Source organism: Mesoplodon mirus, assembly GCF_964341445.2.
Source record: "Mesoplodon mirus genome assembly, chromosome: 14".
NCBI lineage: Eukaryota > Metazoa > Chordata > Mammalia > Artiodactyla > Ziphiidae > Mesoplodon > Mesoplodon mirus.
In genome coordinates this window covers 43,098,360-43,112,480 of record NC_138990.1, presented here as the reverse complement: position 1 = coordinate 43,112,480, position 14,121 = coordinate 43,098,360, and the positions used below count along the sequence as shown (strand labels likewise).

The 14,121-nt window shown below is 45.6% G+C and overlaps 1 pseudogene across 1 annotated transcript; it reads left to right on the top strand.

Annotated features, from left to right (window-relative positions):
- Nucleotides 1-483: 483 nt before the first annotated feature.
- LOC309815340 (serine/threonine-protein phosphatase 1 regulatory subunit 10-like) lies at nucleotides 484-6,745 on the top strand (annotated as a pseudogene). The gene has a single exon. The product of its transcript is annotated as a serine/threonine-protein phosphatase 1 regulatory subunit 10-like (transcript).
- The last annotated feature ends 7,376 nt before the right edge of the window (nucleotides 6,746-14,121 follow it).

Here is a 14,121-nt window from a genome sequence, read left to right as displayed (position 1 = left end):
CATGAAAACTTAACTAAGTCAGTGAAACGTAAAAAGAGAGAAAGACAGTAACAAAGGCATTAATAACAAAGAAAATGCATAAATTAACTCACCATTCTTCCTTTATACTTTCAAGATTATCTACTTCTTTCATTCTCTTTTGCCTTACTGTAAAAGTAAAAAGAAAAATAAGGTAAAGTTCTTAATACAGTATTTTAAATAAATTCATTCCAACATATGCATTAAGATTCTTTACCATTAAGTTATTATGTACTCCTAAAGTAGCACTAAAGGGGTCTCAAGAACAATTGACCTAACTCAAAGCTGTCACTTTCACTTAAAGTAAAGCAATAAAAAGTAAATTTTGGATTTGGATAATCTGACAAAAGAAAGATTTCATAAAAGTCATGATGAGGGGAATTCCCTGGCAGTCTAGTGGTTAGGACTCTGTGCTTTTACTACCAAGGGCCCACGTTCAACCACTGGTTGGGAAACGAAGATCCTGCAAGTGCTCACGGCCAAAAAAAAAAAAAAAAAAAAAATTTATGATGAAAAATAATGTATGCTTTGGTCTAATAACAAACAAAAGTGAATGTAAACATTTCACTCAATCTCCAATAGTAACAAAATATCAAATCAATATAAACTCATTCTTTTTTTTCCAATGTAGATGATTTTTATTGTCAATATTCTTTTTTTAAACATCTTTATTAGAGTATAATTGCTTTACAATGGTGTGTTAGTTTCTGCTTTATAACAAAGTGAATCAGTTACACATATACATATGTCCCCATATCTCTTCCCTCTTGCATCTCCCTCCCTCCCACCCTCCCTACCCCACCTCTCTAGGTGGTCACAAAGCACAGAGCTGATCTCCCTCTGCTATGCGGCTGCTTCCCACTAGCTATCTATTTTACATTTGGTAGTGTATATATGTCCATGCCACTCTCTCACTTTGTCCCAGCTTACCCTTCCCCCTCCCCATATCCTCAAGTCCATTCTCTAGTAGGTCTGCAGAGTGAAGTCAGTCAGAAAGAGAAATACAAATACCGTATGCTAACACACATATATGGAATCTAAAAATAAAACAGAAAGAAAAAAAGACCAAAAAATGGTCAGAAGAACCTAGGGGCAAGACGGGAATAAAATAGAGCTCCTTCACAACAAGAGGAGCCACCTCGGCCAAGGACGACCCCGCAGTGCACAAGGCGGCAGCGCATCTGCGTCAGGACGGAAGCCTGAAAGGGGAGCCGTAGGGAGGGGCCAGTTTCAACTCCGTCACAATCGAATTCGGCCACACAATTGCGTGTTTGCTGAACCAGCCACTACGACTCTTAGATCCCACTCTTACAGTTTGTACTTGAAGCAGTTTTGAAGTCGAGTTTGACCGCGATCCTCTCTCACTGCGCAGGCACCGGTCCGATTCTACCAACCGTTGGTGAGAAATGATCTCGACGGCGGAAGTGGTGGAAGCAGAGGAAAGGGAGGTGCTAGGCCGCTAGGTCAAGCGCACGCGTTCGGAGGCCAGGAAGGAGGCGGAAGAGGGTGCCCGGGGGAAGAGGCTGAGCGAAGGGTTTGAATTTTCTCGGAGAAAGACGGGCCGGCCACGAGGAGAAAAGAAACAAGCCGCAGCAACATCTAAGCCCTTGAAAGCATCCCGAGAGAGGGGGGAAGGGAAAACAGCAGCCACCAGCGCAACCACTTGTGTCTTCCGGCCCTTCCCACCTCTCTTGCCCACCCCCACCAGCCCACGCTGCCTGGGACTTGAAATCTGTGGCCGAAGGACCGTCACCACATAACTTTAAGAATAATCAACCACCCTCCCTTCCCAAACCCACCCAAATTCACTCATCCAGCGTTTCCTTTTTTTAATCCACTCAGAACTTTTTTTCTAAGACCCCCCCCCCTACATGGAGTTGGGTGGGGGGGGGAAATGAATACTGAGTTGGCCTTTATTTTTTTTAAGGAGACTTTTTGATCCAATGAGGCCCCCCAAATAATTGAGTTTTGGGTCCTCGTTGGTTGTTTTATTTTTTTTCTCCAAAATTTTAACCCCCTCCCCCCGTGAGCCCGAGGTGGGTAAAAACCTCGATCATGGGTTCGGGTCCCATAGACCCCAAAGAGCTTCTCAAGGGCCTGGATAGCTTCCTTAACCGAGATGGGGAAGTCAAGAGTGTGGATGGGATTTCGAAGATCTTCAGTCTGATGAAGGCAGCACGAAAGATGGTGAGCCGATGCACTTACTTGAACATTCTCCTGCAGACCCGTTCACCAGAAATATTGGTCAAGTTTATTGATGGTGGTGGTTACAAGCTTCTTAACAATTGGCTGACATATTCAAAGACAACCAACAACATTCCCCTCCTGCAGCAAATTCTCCTGACCCTGCAGCACCTACCACTCACTGTTGACCATCTCAAGCAGAACAACACAGCCAAACTGGTGAAGCAGCTGAGCAAGTCAAGTGAGAATGAAGAGCTCCGGAAACTGGCCTCAGTCCTTGTCAGCGACTGGATGGCAGTGATCCGCTCCCAGAGCAGTACCCGGCCTGCTGAGAAAGCTAAGAAGAAACGGAAAGAAGAGGGAAAGAGTCGAACCACCCCTCGTGAGCGACCGTTGACTGAGGTGAAGGCTGAGACTCGGGCCGAGGAGGCCCCGGAGAAGAAGAGGGAGAAGCCCAAGTCCCTCCGAACCACGGCGCCCAGTCACGCCAAGTTCCGCTCTACCGGACTAGAGCTGGAGACCCCGTCTTTGGGGCCTGTGAAGAAGAATGCCAGTGCAGTGGTGGTTTCTGACAAGTACAACCTTAAACCCATCCCCCTCAAGCGTCAGAGTTCCACAGCTGCCGCAGGAGTTGCTGTGCCCCGTGCAGAGAAGAAATACAAGCCACTCAACACAACACCCAATGCCACCAAAGAGATCAAAGTGAAGATCATCCCGCCACAGCCTGTGGAGGGCCTGGGCTTTCTGTATGCGCTCAGTTCAGCCCCTGTTCCAGGCATCAAAATTAAGAAGAAGAAGGAGGTGCTGTCAGCCTCAGCTGCCAAGCCAAGCCCATTTGAAGGGAAAACGAGCACAGAACCGAGCACAGCCAAACCTTCTTCCCCAGAGCCAGCACCTCCTTCTGAGGCTATGGACACAGAACGTCCAGGGACCCCAGTTCCCCCTGTTGAAGTCCCAGAGCTCATGGATACTGCCTCTTTGGAGCCAGGAGCTCTGGATGCAAAGCCAGTGGAGAGTCCCGGATATCCTAGCCAGCTGACCCGGAAAGGCAGGAAGAGGAAAGCTGTGACCTGGCCTGAGGAGGGCAAACTGGGCGAGCATTTCTATTTTGAACTGGATGCAACTGAACGAGTGAATGTGAATAAGATCAAGGACTTTGGCGAGGCAGCTAAGCGAGAGATACTGTCAGACCGACGCGAGTTTGAGACGGCCCGGCGTCTGAGCCACGACAACATGGAGGAGAAGGTGCCCTGGGTGTGCCCCCGGCCCCTGGTGCTGCCCTCGCCTCTTGTCACCCCTGGAAGCAACAGCCAGGAGCGGTACATCCAGGCTGAGCGGGAGAAGGGGATCCTTCAGGAGCTCTTCCTGAGCAAGGAAAGTCCTCACGAGCCTGATCCTGAGCCCTATGAGCCTATCCTCCCCAAACTCATCCCCCTAGATGAGGAATGTTCCATGGATGAGACCCCATATGTTGAGACCCTGGAGCCTGGGGGAACCGGCGGCTCACCCGATGGGGCGGGCGGTTCCAAGTTGCCTCCTGTTCTGGCCAATCTTATGAGAAGCATGGGTGCCGGGAAGAGCCCCCAGGGTCCTGGAGGAGGAGGCATCAATGTGCAGGAGATCCTCACCTTCATCATGGGTAGCCCTAACAGTCATCCCTCAGAGGAACTGCTGAAGCAACCAGACTATTCAGACAAGATCAAGGAGATGCCGGTGCCTCATGGACTCTTAGGCCCTGGTCCCATAGCCAATGGTTTCCCACCGGGAGGCCCTGGGGGCCCCAAGGGCATGCAGCACTTCCCCCCTGGGCCTGGCGGACCTATGCCAGGTCCCCATGGGGGCCCTGGGGGTCCTGGTGGGCCAGTGGGTCCACATCTCCTGGGTCCCCCACCCCCTCCCTGGGGGGGTGATCCCTTCTGGGATGGCCCAGGTGACCCCATGTGGGGTGGCCCAATGCGTGGGGGACGAGGTCCGGTGCCATACCATAGAGGCCGTGGTGGCCGAGGCGGGAGTGGACCACCTCCTCCTCCATTCCGAGGGGCCAGAGGAGGTCGCTCTGGAGGAGGACCTCCAAATGGACGAGGGGGCCCTGGTGGGGGCATGGTCGGAGGTGGCGGGCATCGTCCCCATGAAGGCCCTGGTGGCGGCATGAGCAGTGGCAGCGGACATCGTCCCCATGAAGGCCCTGGCAGTGGCATGGGCGGTGGGCATCGCCCCCACGAAGGCCCTGGTGGCGGTGGCATGGGTGGTGGCAGTGGCCATCGTCCTCATGAAGGCCCTGGTGGAGGAATGGGTGCTGGTGGTGGACATTGGCCCCATGAAGGCCCTGGACATGGGGGGCCCCATGGCCACTGGCCTCATGATGGCCCTGGTCACCGAGGCCACGACCACCGAGGGCCACCCCCTCATGAGCACCGTGGCCATGATGGCGCTGGGCATGGCGGAGGGGGCCACCGAGGGCATGATGGAGGCCACAGCCATGGAGGAGACATGTCAAATCGCCCTGTTTGTCGACATTTCATGAAGAGGGTAACTGCCGCTATGAGAACAACTGTGCCTTCTACCACCCGGGTGTCCATGGGCCCCCCCTGCCCTAGGGACCACCTGCCCGCCCTGCCCACACTCCTGTGAACTGCAGCCTTGCTCCTTCCACCCTTTTATGGCTTCTGTGAGGCCCATTTTCCCCTTTCCCCAGCTGATGAGGAGCCGGCCCCCTCAGTGCCCACCTGCCTGGGTTCCTGGAGGTTTTCTGATCACTGGTGTGCATTGATGTACATATTTTCCTCCAGTATGGGGAGGAGAGAGACTGGACACATTCTGTACCCTGGACTGCTGAAGAGGAGACCCGGTTGGCTTCACTTTTTGAGGAGATTTGCCCTTTATGCCAAGCGCCTCTCCGGTATTACCCTTTATGCCTGAGAACCTAAATGAAGCTGGTTATCCTGGAGAACACCTCTACTCTCCTCTTGTGGGTCCTCCACATGCACACAGAACTCTGACACGGGATCAGCTGCACTTATGAAATCATCCCCGCCAAATTCATGCTTCCTCATGGGGTGGGGAGATGGTAAAAGGGGTATTGTGTATCCCACTGCACTGACAGGACTCAATCAGGCTGGATTTGAGTTCTGGAATACATCATCCCCACTCCTCCCCTGACACAGGCTTTACATTGAGTCCTTTCTCAAGTAAGACGTTGCAATCTTCCGTGAACACCCAGGTTTGCATCATGGGTATGCTAGGTTCAATGATGGCAAATTCACATCGGCATCCGGTGAAAAGTTTTAGCTGGCATAGGTGAGGCCACTGGTGGTGGTCCACCCTTGCCTGCAGCTCATTCTGGAAATTAAAACACTTCAGTGAGACCAGCTTTTCAACTGAAGCCCGGTGTGCTGGGCATGCCAGTCACACTACATGCACTGCCTCTGGGAGTTAGCGCGCTCCTGGCCCCCATCTGGAACCTTGTGGGTGTGAGGCCTCCAGCTCCCTTGACCTGTCAGCCACCTCTGAATCCCCACCAGGTGCCTTCCTGGGTGGATTCGATAAGATGACCTGCGCTCTCCCAGCCCTCTCCTTCACCTGTCTCAGCATCGGTTGTTTTCTATGAAAACAGTGGATTGGTTGGGTTTTGTGCAGGGTCTTGGGTTAGAGCCACAATGGATTTGAGGATGAGTATTTTCTTTTTTCTTTTGGTTTTGTATATTTTGTACATTAATAAGAAACAGTGGAAAGAGAAGTATTTAAAAAAAACAAGAGGAGCCACCTCAATGAGAAGCCCACGCACCACAACTAAGAGTAGTCCTCACTCGCTGCAACTAGAAAAAGCCCACGCACAGCAACAAAGACCCAACGCAGCCAAAAATAAATTAATTAATCAATTTTTTAAAAAATGGAGAGAAGCCAGAGTGAAAATAGTTATTGTTCGGGGGGGCGGTGTAAAAAATTGTGGATTATTTTCTCTCTTTCCCAAACTTTCTGCAATACTCTTTTGCCCTTACAACAAAAATAATACAAGAAATAAGGAAACAAATCGATGTTTAAAAGAGCCCAAGCCATCTGCCCTTTTTTTTTTTTTGGGGGGGGTACATGGGCCTCTCACTGTTGTGGCCTCTTCCGTTGCGGAGCACAGGCTCCGGACGCGCAGGCTCAGCGGCCATGGCTCATGGGCCCAGCCGCTCCACGGCATGTGGGATCTTCCCGGACCTGGGTGTGAACCCGTGTCCCCTGCATCGGCACGTGGACTCTCAACCACTGCGCCACCAGGGAAGCCCCCATCTGCCCTTTGAGAGGTCCTGGAAGCAATGACAGACTAGAAGCAATAAGCATACCAAAAGCCTACATCTTGGCTTCTAACTAAAATTTTCCAAGAAAAGGAATTATGGCTCCTTAGAGAAAAGACTGATTCCAGGGTTGGACAGAGAAAGAACAAATGAGCCCGAAATATCTTGCACCAGAAAGTAAGATGGTGTTCAGTGAATGATGAAGACATATCAAAAGGACACTGAAGCCACCTGAAGGGGTTCCCACTGGACAAGTCTGGGAAATGGAACATCAAAGTAAATAATGATACTAATGGATTATAGCTCATTGAATACAACAAAAACCCATGAGGAGTCCATACTATTAGATCTTAAAAAATCAGGAAAAGATGGACTTTTAAATAAATTCAACAGTCATATGGAATCACCATTACCAAGATAAATTCCAGATATATCCAAGATCTAAAATTTAAAAATTGAACCTGAGGGTGATGTCAGCAAAATGAAAGAATAGGCAGCTCCAAGCTCCTGTCCCCACAGAAACATTGAAGAAGAAGCAGAAACCATTAGAACCAAGTTAGAACTCTGGAAAGTAGTCAAAGGTTTACAGCTATCAAGCAAATGATGAATCAAGAAAAATACAACTCAAAAACAGCAGGGAAAACAAACCAATTCAAAACTGGGCAAAGGATGTGAACAGACATTTCTCCAAAGAAGAAATATGAGTAGACAATAAGCACATGAAAAAGATGCTCAACATCACTAGTCCCAATGAGATACCACTTTATACACATCAGAATAGCTATTATTTAAAAAAACAAAGATAATAAGTGTTGACAGGGATGTGGAGAAATTAGAACACCAGAATATTGCTGGTGGAAATGTAAAACAGTACAGCTGCTGTAGAAAAGGATTTGGTGGTTGAGGCATTACTCACAATAGCCAAGAGGTGGAAATAATCCAGATGTCCATCAACAGATGAATGTCTGAACAAAATGTGGTATATACGTACAACGGAATATTAATTAGCCGTAAAAAGGAATGAGGGCTTCCCTGGTGGCACAGTGGTTGAGAGTCCGCCTGCCAATGCAGGGGACACGGGGTCGTGCCCCGGTCCGGGAGAAGCCACAACAGTGAGAGGCCCGCGTACCACAAAAAAAAAAAAAAAAAGAAAAGAAAGGAATGAAGTTTTGATACATTAAGGGACTGGGAGAAGAGAGGAATGCAGAATTACTGCATAACGGGCACAGAGTTTCTGTTAGGGACCATGAAGAAGTCTTGGAAATGGACAGTGGTAATGGTTACACACCACTGTGAATATTATTAATGCTGCTGAATTGTACACTTAAAATTGGTTAAGATGGCAAATTTTATGTTATATATGTAGGTATTTTACCACAATAAAAAAAACCTTAAAAAAGGCAAACGTTTTAATTATTAAAGAAAACATGGTAAAGTTCCCTTATAACCTGGAAGAGAAGACAACTTTCCTATAACTCAAATCCAGAAGCAATAAGGGAAAAGACTGATACATTTAACTATGTAAGAATAAAAAAAATTTTTTTTAATTTCTACAAAGTAAAAACACAGATGACAAACAAAAACAAACAAATAAACAAAGGGAACTGGCATTACAACTAAAAGGTTAATATATAAAGAACTGATACAGAGAAGAAAAAGGCCAACAATCAAAAGGCAACAAACATGAACAGAGGCGTCTCAGAAAGAGAGAAGCAAATGGCCCTAAAATATGTGAAAAGATGTCAGTCTCACTTATAATGAAATAAATGCAATTGAAACTATATCATGATACCATTTCTCACCGATCAGACTGGCAAAAACTTACAAGTCTTGCAACACATTTTGTTGCTGAGAGTGTGGGGAAACAGCCTCAACCATTTTTGGTGGGAATGCAAAATGGCACATATCCGGGTAAGGGGATGTGGCATTACCTAGTCACCTATGCATATGACAAAGAATCTCTCCTTGACCAAACTGTAGTTAGGCTCCTCTGAGGCACCTTCTCAAGGAGGCATGACCTTGGGCTTCCATTTCTGTTCCTGTAGAGCCCAATTTTAGCAAGAATCCTGTTAAGCAGCTTTACCCAGAATCCCTCCACCCTTGATACCTGATCAAATTCCTCACTCTGCACTCCCCCCACAACCCCGCCACGATACTGATCACCCTGGCCTGCCTTCAGCAAGAATCTTGTAGTTCAGTTTAGCAAGAATCCCACCTTACCTTTGAGGTATCTCTCAGTAATTTTCCATCCACTGACCCATACCTTGCTCTTTGACTATAAATCCCCAGTTGTCCATCTTTTAAAAAAATTATTTTATTTATTTATTTATTTTTTGGCTGCATTGGGTCTTCATTGCTGTGCGTGGGCTTTCTCTAGTTGCGGCGAGCGGGGGCTACTCTTCGTTGCGGTGCGCGGGCTTCTCATTGTGGTGGTTTCTCTTCTTGTGGAGCACAGGCTCTAGGCGCACAGGCTTCAGTAGTTGTGGCACGTGGGCTTCAGTAGTTGTGGATAGCAGGCTCTAGAACGCAGGCTCAGTAGTTGTGGCGCACGGGCTTAGCTGCTCCGTGGTATGTGGGATCTTCCCGGACCCAGCTCGAACCCGTGTCCTCTGCACTGACAGGCGGATTCTTAACCACTGCACCACCAGGGAAGCCCCTGTCCATGTTATATTCAGAATCGAGTCCAGTCCACACTGAGGTCTCTTTTCCCCTATCACAATAGTTTCTGCTTTGACTACTGTCCAGCTCTGTTTTTTCTTTGACACGTATATCTAGAAATCCCATTATCTAAAAATCCATCCCAGTGATACTTTACCAAAAATATAAAAAGGTGAATACACTAGACTATTCGCTGTAGTATTATTTACAGCATTGATTGTAACAGCAAAGCCTGTAAAAAACCTCAACTTGTCCATTAATAGGGACTTCTTGAATAAACTATGGTAAATCCACACAGTGGGATGTACTGTTAAGTGAAAAAAGCAAAATGGAGAAAAATATGTATGATATGGTACTGTTTATCTAAGAAAGAGGTGAACATGAATATACGTATATTTGTTTACATTAGGGAAAAATGAAAAAGTAAACCAAAAAATAAATAATAAGGTTACTTATAAAGTGGGAGAGAGTGCACTGGGTGAAGGGAGTAAGGGCAGAAGCTGGATTTCTCTGAATGTATCTTGATTTTTAGATCAACTTTGGACCCATGTAAATATTTTATGCACATATAAAACAAAGGTAAATTTTAAAAAAGCAATCCCTAAAAACTGAAAGTAAAACTGAAACGAATTAACTGAACTGACAGAGAGGAATTATTTCAAGTAAATTTAAAACGTGGTAATTTTACCATATATCCTAGTGGGATGAACCCAAAGAGGAGAAATGAAGTTTCTAGTAGTCATATTATTAGCAATAATATATTAGTATTGTTTATATGAAAAGTATGGTATAAAGATACAGCAGTGGGTCTCAACCAGGAGGCAATAGTGCCCCTAAGAAGATATGTGGCAATGGCCGGAGGCATTTTTGGGCTGTCACAACAACTGGGGTGGAGGGTGCTACTGGTATCTAGTAGATGAGGTTAGGGATGCTGCTGAAAATCCTACAATGCACAAGGCAGCCCCCACAAGAAAGTATTGCCCAAAATGTTAATAGTGTTGAAGTTGAGAGACCCGGAGATAAAGCAAAGAAGTAATTATGATCTGTCCCTTAAAACCAAGATTTTTTTTCAGAGTAAGAGTACAGAGATAGAAATATAAAAATCAAAGAAGCCAAGCAAAAGTCCTGTCATCCTATATTTCAAATCGGAAACATCATTATGAACATCATTTCTCTTAAGAAAATACATAGTGGCTCTGTCCACTGAAAAGGCCAAAAAGCAATAAGCAATCAGACAACAATGAGCACAGCACACCTACCGCCCAGGTTTGTGGTCTCCAAATACTATTTCCCACCAAAAGGAATCAGTTTCTTAGAGAAATGGCTGTCTCCAGGTCTGGGGCAAGAAATATGCACTTTATGCCTTGTATTGACACCTTGGATTAATGTCAAAAGGAATCAGAAGTTGGGAATTCCCTGGCGGTCCAGAGGTTAGGACTCGATGCTTTCACTGCGGGGGCCTGGGTTCGATCCCTGGCCAGGGAACTAGGATCCCCTAGGCCATGAGGCACAGCCAAAAATAAAACAAAACAAAACGAAAAAAAGGATTCAGAAGTCAGTTTGAAAAGGCTACCATTGGTGAAAGATGGGACTGAAAAACAGCTACATGAATTGAAACACATCAAATACAAGTTCATACTGATACTCATTAAAACACAGAAACTCATTCACAGAAACACAGAAACTCATTTCCAGAACAGTAGGGTACCAATTTATTTTGAAAACTGGCAAGTAAGGGAAAGAATCAAGTATTCATCCTGCCTTTCCTGTATGAGCTAACTCAGAGTAATCGAAGAGTTAATAAAAGAAGTTTCCTTTATAAATGAATTCAGCTAAATGAAGGTTTATAGAGTTAGAGTATCTCCAATTTGCAACCCCTAATGCAAACAGACCTAGGCAATGATATCAATGGCTGCTAACATCACACAAAGGAAACAGACATAAATATATGCCTCAGTGTGAAAGCTCAAACCACCACGTGTGAAGCCTTCTTTCTAAAAATGAAACTGAATCCATTCAAGCCTCTAGGTCTAAACATCAGATTACAGGAAATATAGGGCACAGAGGAACATGATCAGGTGACATCACAGGGGCGCAATCAACAAAATCCAGAACTCGGGAAATTCTGCAGGAGAAATGATCCATTTTCTTCAATATATATATTACCAGGGAGAAAAAAGAAGTAGAAATAATCTTTTTAAATATTTAAGAGATATATCAATTAATTACAACATATGGACCATATTTATGTTATTATTTAAAGAAACTAAATGGAAAAAAGCTATGAATCAGGAACATTTGAACACTGGATGGATATTTGATGATATGTGGAGTAACTGTTAATTTTAAAGGTGTGACAATGGGATTGTAGCTTTTTAATAAATTTATTTATTTATTTATATTTTTATTTTTGCCTGCGTTGGGTCTTTGTTGCTGCGTACGAGCTTTCTCTGGTTGCGGTGAGCAGGGGCTCCTCTTCGTTGCGGTGTGCGGGCTTCTCATTGCGGTGGCTTCTCTTGTTGTGGAGCACGAGCTCTAGGCACACGCGGGCTTCAGTAGTTGTGGTACGTGGGCTCAGTAGTTGTGGCTCGCAGGCTCTAGAGCACAGGCTCAGTGGTTGTGGCACACGGGCTTAGTTGCTCCGCGACATGTGGGTTCTTCCTGGACCAGGGCTTGAACCCATGTTCCCTGCATTGGCAGGTGAATTCTTAACCACTGAGCCACCAGGCAAGTCCCCTGTAGCTTTTTTCTTTTTTTAAAAAATTTATTTATTATTTAATTTAATTTATTTATTGTTTCTGGCTGCATTGGGTCTTCGTTGCTGCGCACAGGCTTTTCTCTGGTTGCGGCTAGTGGAGGCTACTCTTCATTGTGGTGCATGGGCTTCTCATTGCGGTGGCTTCTCTTGTTGTGGACTATAGGTTCTAGGTGCACAGGCTTCAGTAGTTGTGGTTCGCGGGCTCTAGAGCGCAGGCTCAGTAGTTGTGGCGCACGGGCTCAGCCGCTCCGCGGCATGTGGGGTCCTCCCAGACCAGGGCTTGAACCCGTGTCCCCTGCATTGGCAGGCAGACTCTGAACCACTGCGCCACCAGGGAAGCCCTCCTGTAGCTTTTTCAAGTACTTGTTTTAGGGACTTCCCTGGCGTTCAAGTGGTTAAGACTCTGTGCTTCCACTGCAGGAGGCATGGGTTCAATCCCTGGTCAGGGAACTAAGATCCTGAATGCCGTGTGGTGAGGTCAAAAATAAATAAAGTATTTGTTTTAGCTACATACTGAAATATCTAGATGAAATCCAATTACGAGAATTTGCTGCCAAATAATCAAGTGGGGTGAGGAGTGGAGGGAGTATAATTGAAACCAAAATGGCTATGACTTGATAATTAGTGAAGCTGGGTAATGAGTATACATGGGAGTTTACTATTCTCCACCTTTTTATATATGTTTGAAATTTTCATAATAAAAATTGGGATAAAAGAACTATCTTAAAAATATATACATGTAGAGTTGTACAATGTCGTTTCATTAGCTTCTTAAAAGGCAGTACTTTTGCTCTATCAGTAAGTTACTCAATAATCCAAGAATGGCAGTAGTTCCAAAGATCTGCATCCTCAGTGAGAAATAATGTATGTGAATCTTACTCCCCAAATTAGAAATGTGAAGTGGGGAAAAGTACTATGAACTCATATGTAAAGTGCTGAACATGAGAAATAGATTGATCATGTTTAGGATAAAGATACATCTGTTTTAAGACAACCAAAGGAAAAAAAAAAAAGACAACCAAAGAGCTTCATAAGACATTTGGTTGACTCACGGCTTAAAGGCAATGTGGGCACAGGGAGAAATTTTAGCAGCACACGGATGTGCAGTGTGAAGTCAAACACAGACAATAGTTATAAACTGCCTATTGCACAATTAAAGTTATCACTTGTCAACATTCAAGGTAGGAAAAATCAGATCTGTTCTATGGAACCTGGAATGCCTGATTATTAAAGGAAAACACAACCAAACTGATGATGGAGAGAAAAGTACAATGCTTTAGTAAACCTACATAGTTATAATTTGTAACCAGACTTTTAATTAAAAGTCCCCCAAACAAGATTACAATTACTTTTTACATGTGCTTAAAACAAACAGTTAAGAGAATGTTACTATTAGGTCACGATAGACTGTTTATGATAATCAAGGTCCCAGAGTCTACTCTCCAGATTTAAAACTAAAGAAAAACAATTTTGGACTTCGCTGGCAGTCCAGTGGTTATGACTCCACGCTTCCAATGCAGGGGGAGCAGGTTCGATCTCTGGTCAGGGAACTAAAATCCCACATAAATAGAGTGGGGTAGAGGTGGTGGTAGTGAATGAAATCACATGGCCCTGGGAAGCCCAAGATGACCACAGAGCATCAAAGGAAGATGAAGCAACGGAAAAGTCAGAAAATGTATGGTCAGAGATGGTGGAGGAGAACCGGGAGGGAGGTAAGGGAGCCAAGGAGGACAGGTTTTTGAAGAAGCATGGTCAGCATTATGGCTACCTGTGATTGAGGTTTCCTTGGTCAGTGTTACCCCACCTAATCATTAGACATGTCCCAACACGTAGGTAACAGTGAACACATTTCTTTCAAGAAATAAATGGAGGGACTTCCCTGGTGGTCCAGCGGTTAAGACTCCGTGCTCCCAACGCAGGGGGCCCGGGTTCGATCCCTGGTCAGGGAACTAGATCCCTCATGCTACAACTAAGAGTTCACATGCCTCAACTAAAGATCCCACCTGACGCCCGTGAGCCATGGCCGCTGAGCCTGCGCGTCCGGAGCCTGTGCTCCGCAACGGGAGAGGCTACAACAGTGAGAGGCCCACGTACCGCAAAAAATAAATAAATAAAAAAATAAAGATCCCACCTGCTGCAACTAAGACCTGGCGCAGCCAAATAAATATTTTTTTAAAAATGGAGGCTCAGATTTGTTTTAAAAAGTTGACTAAAACCACTAAG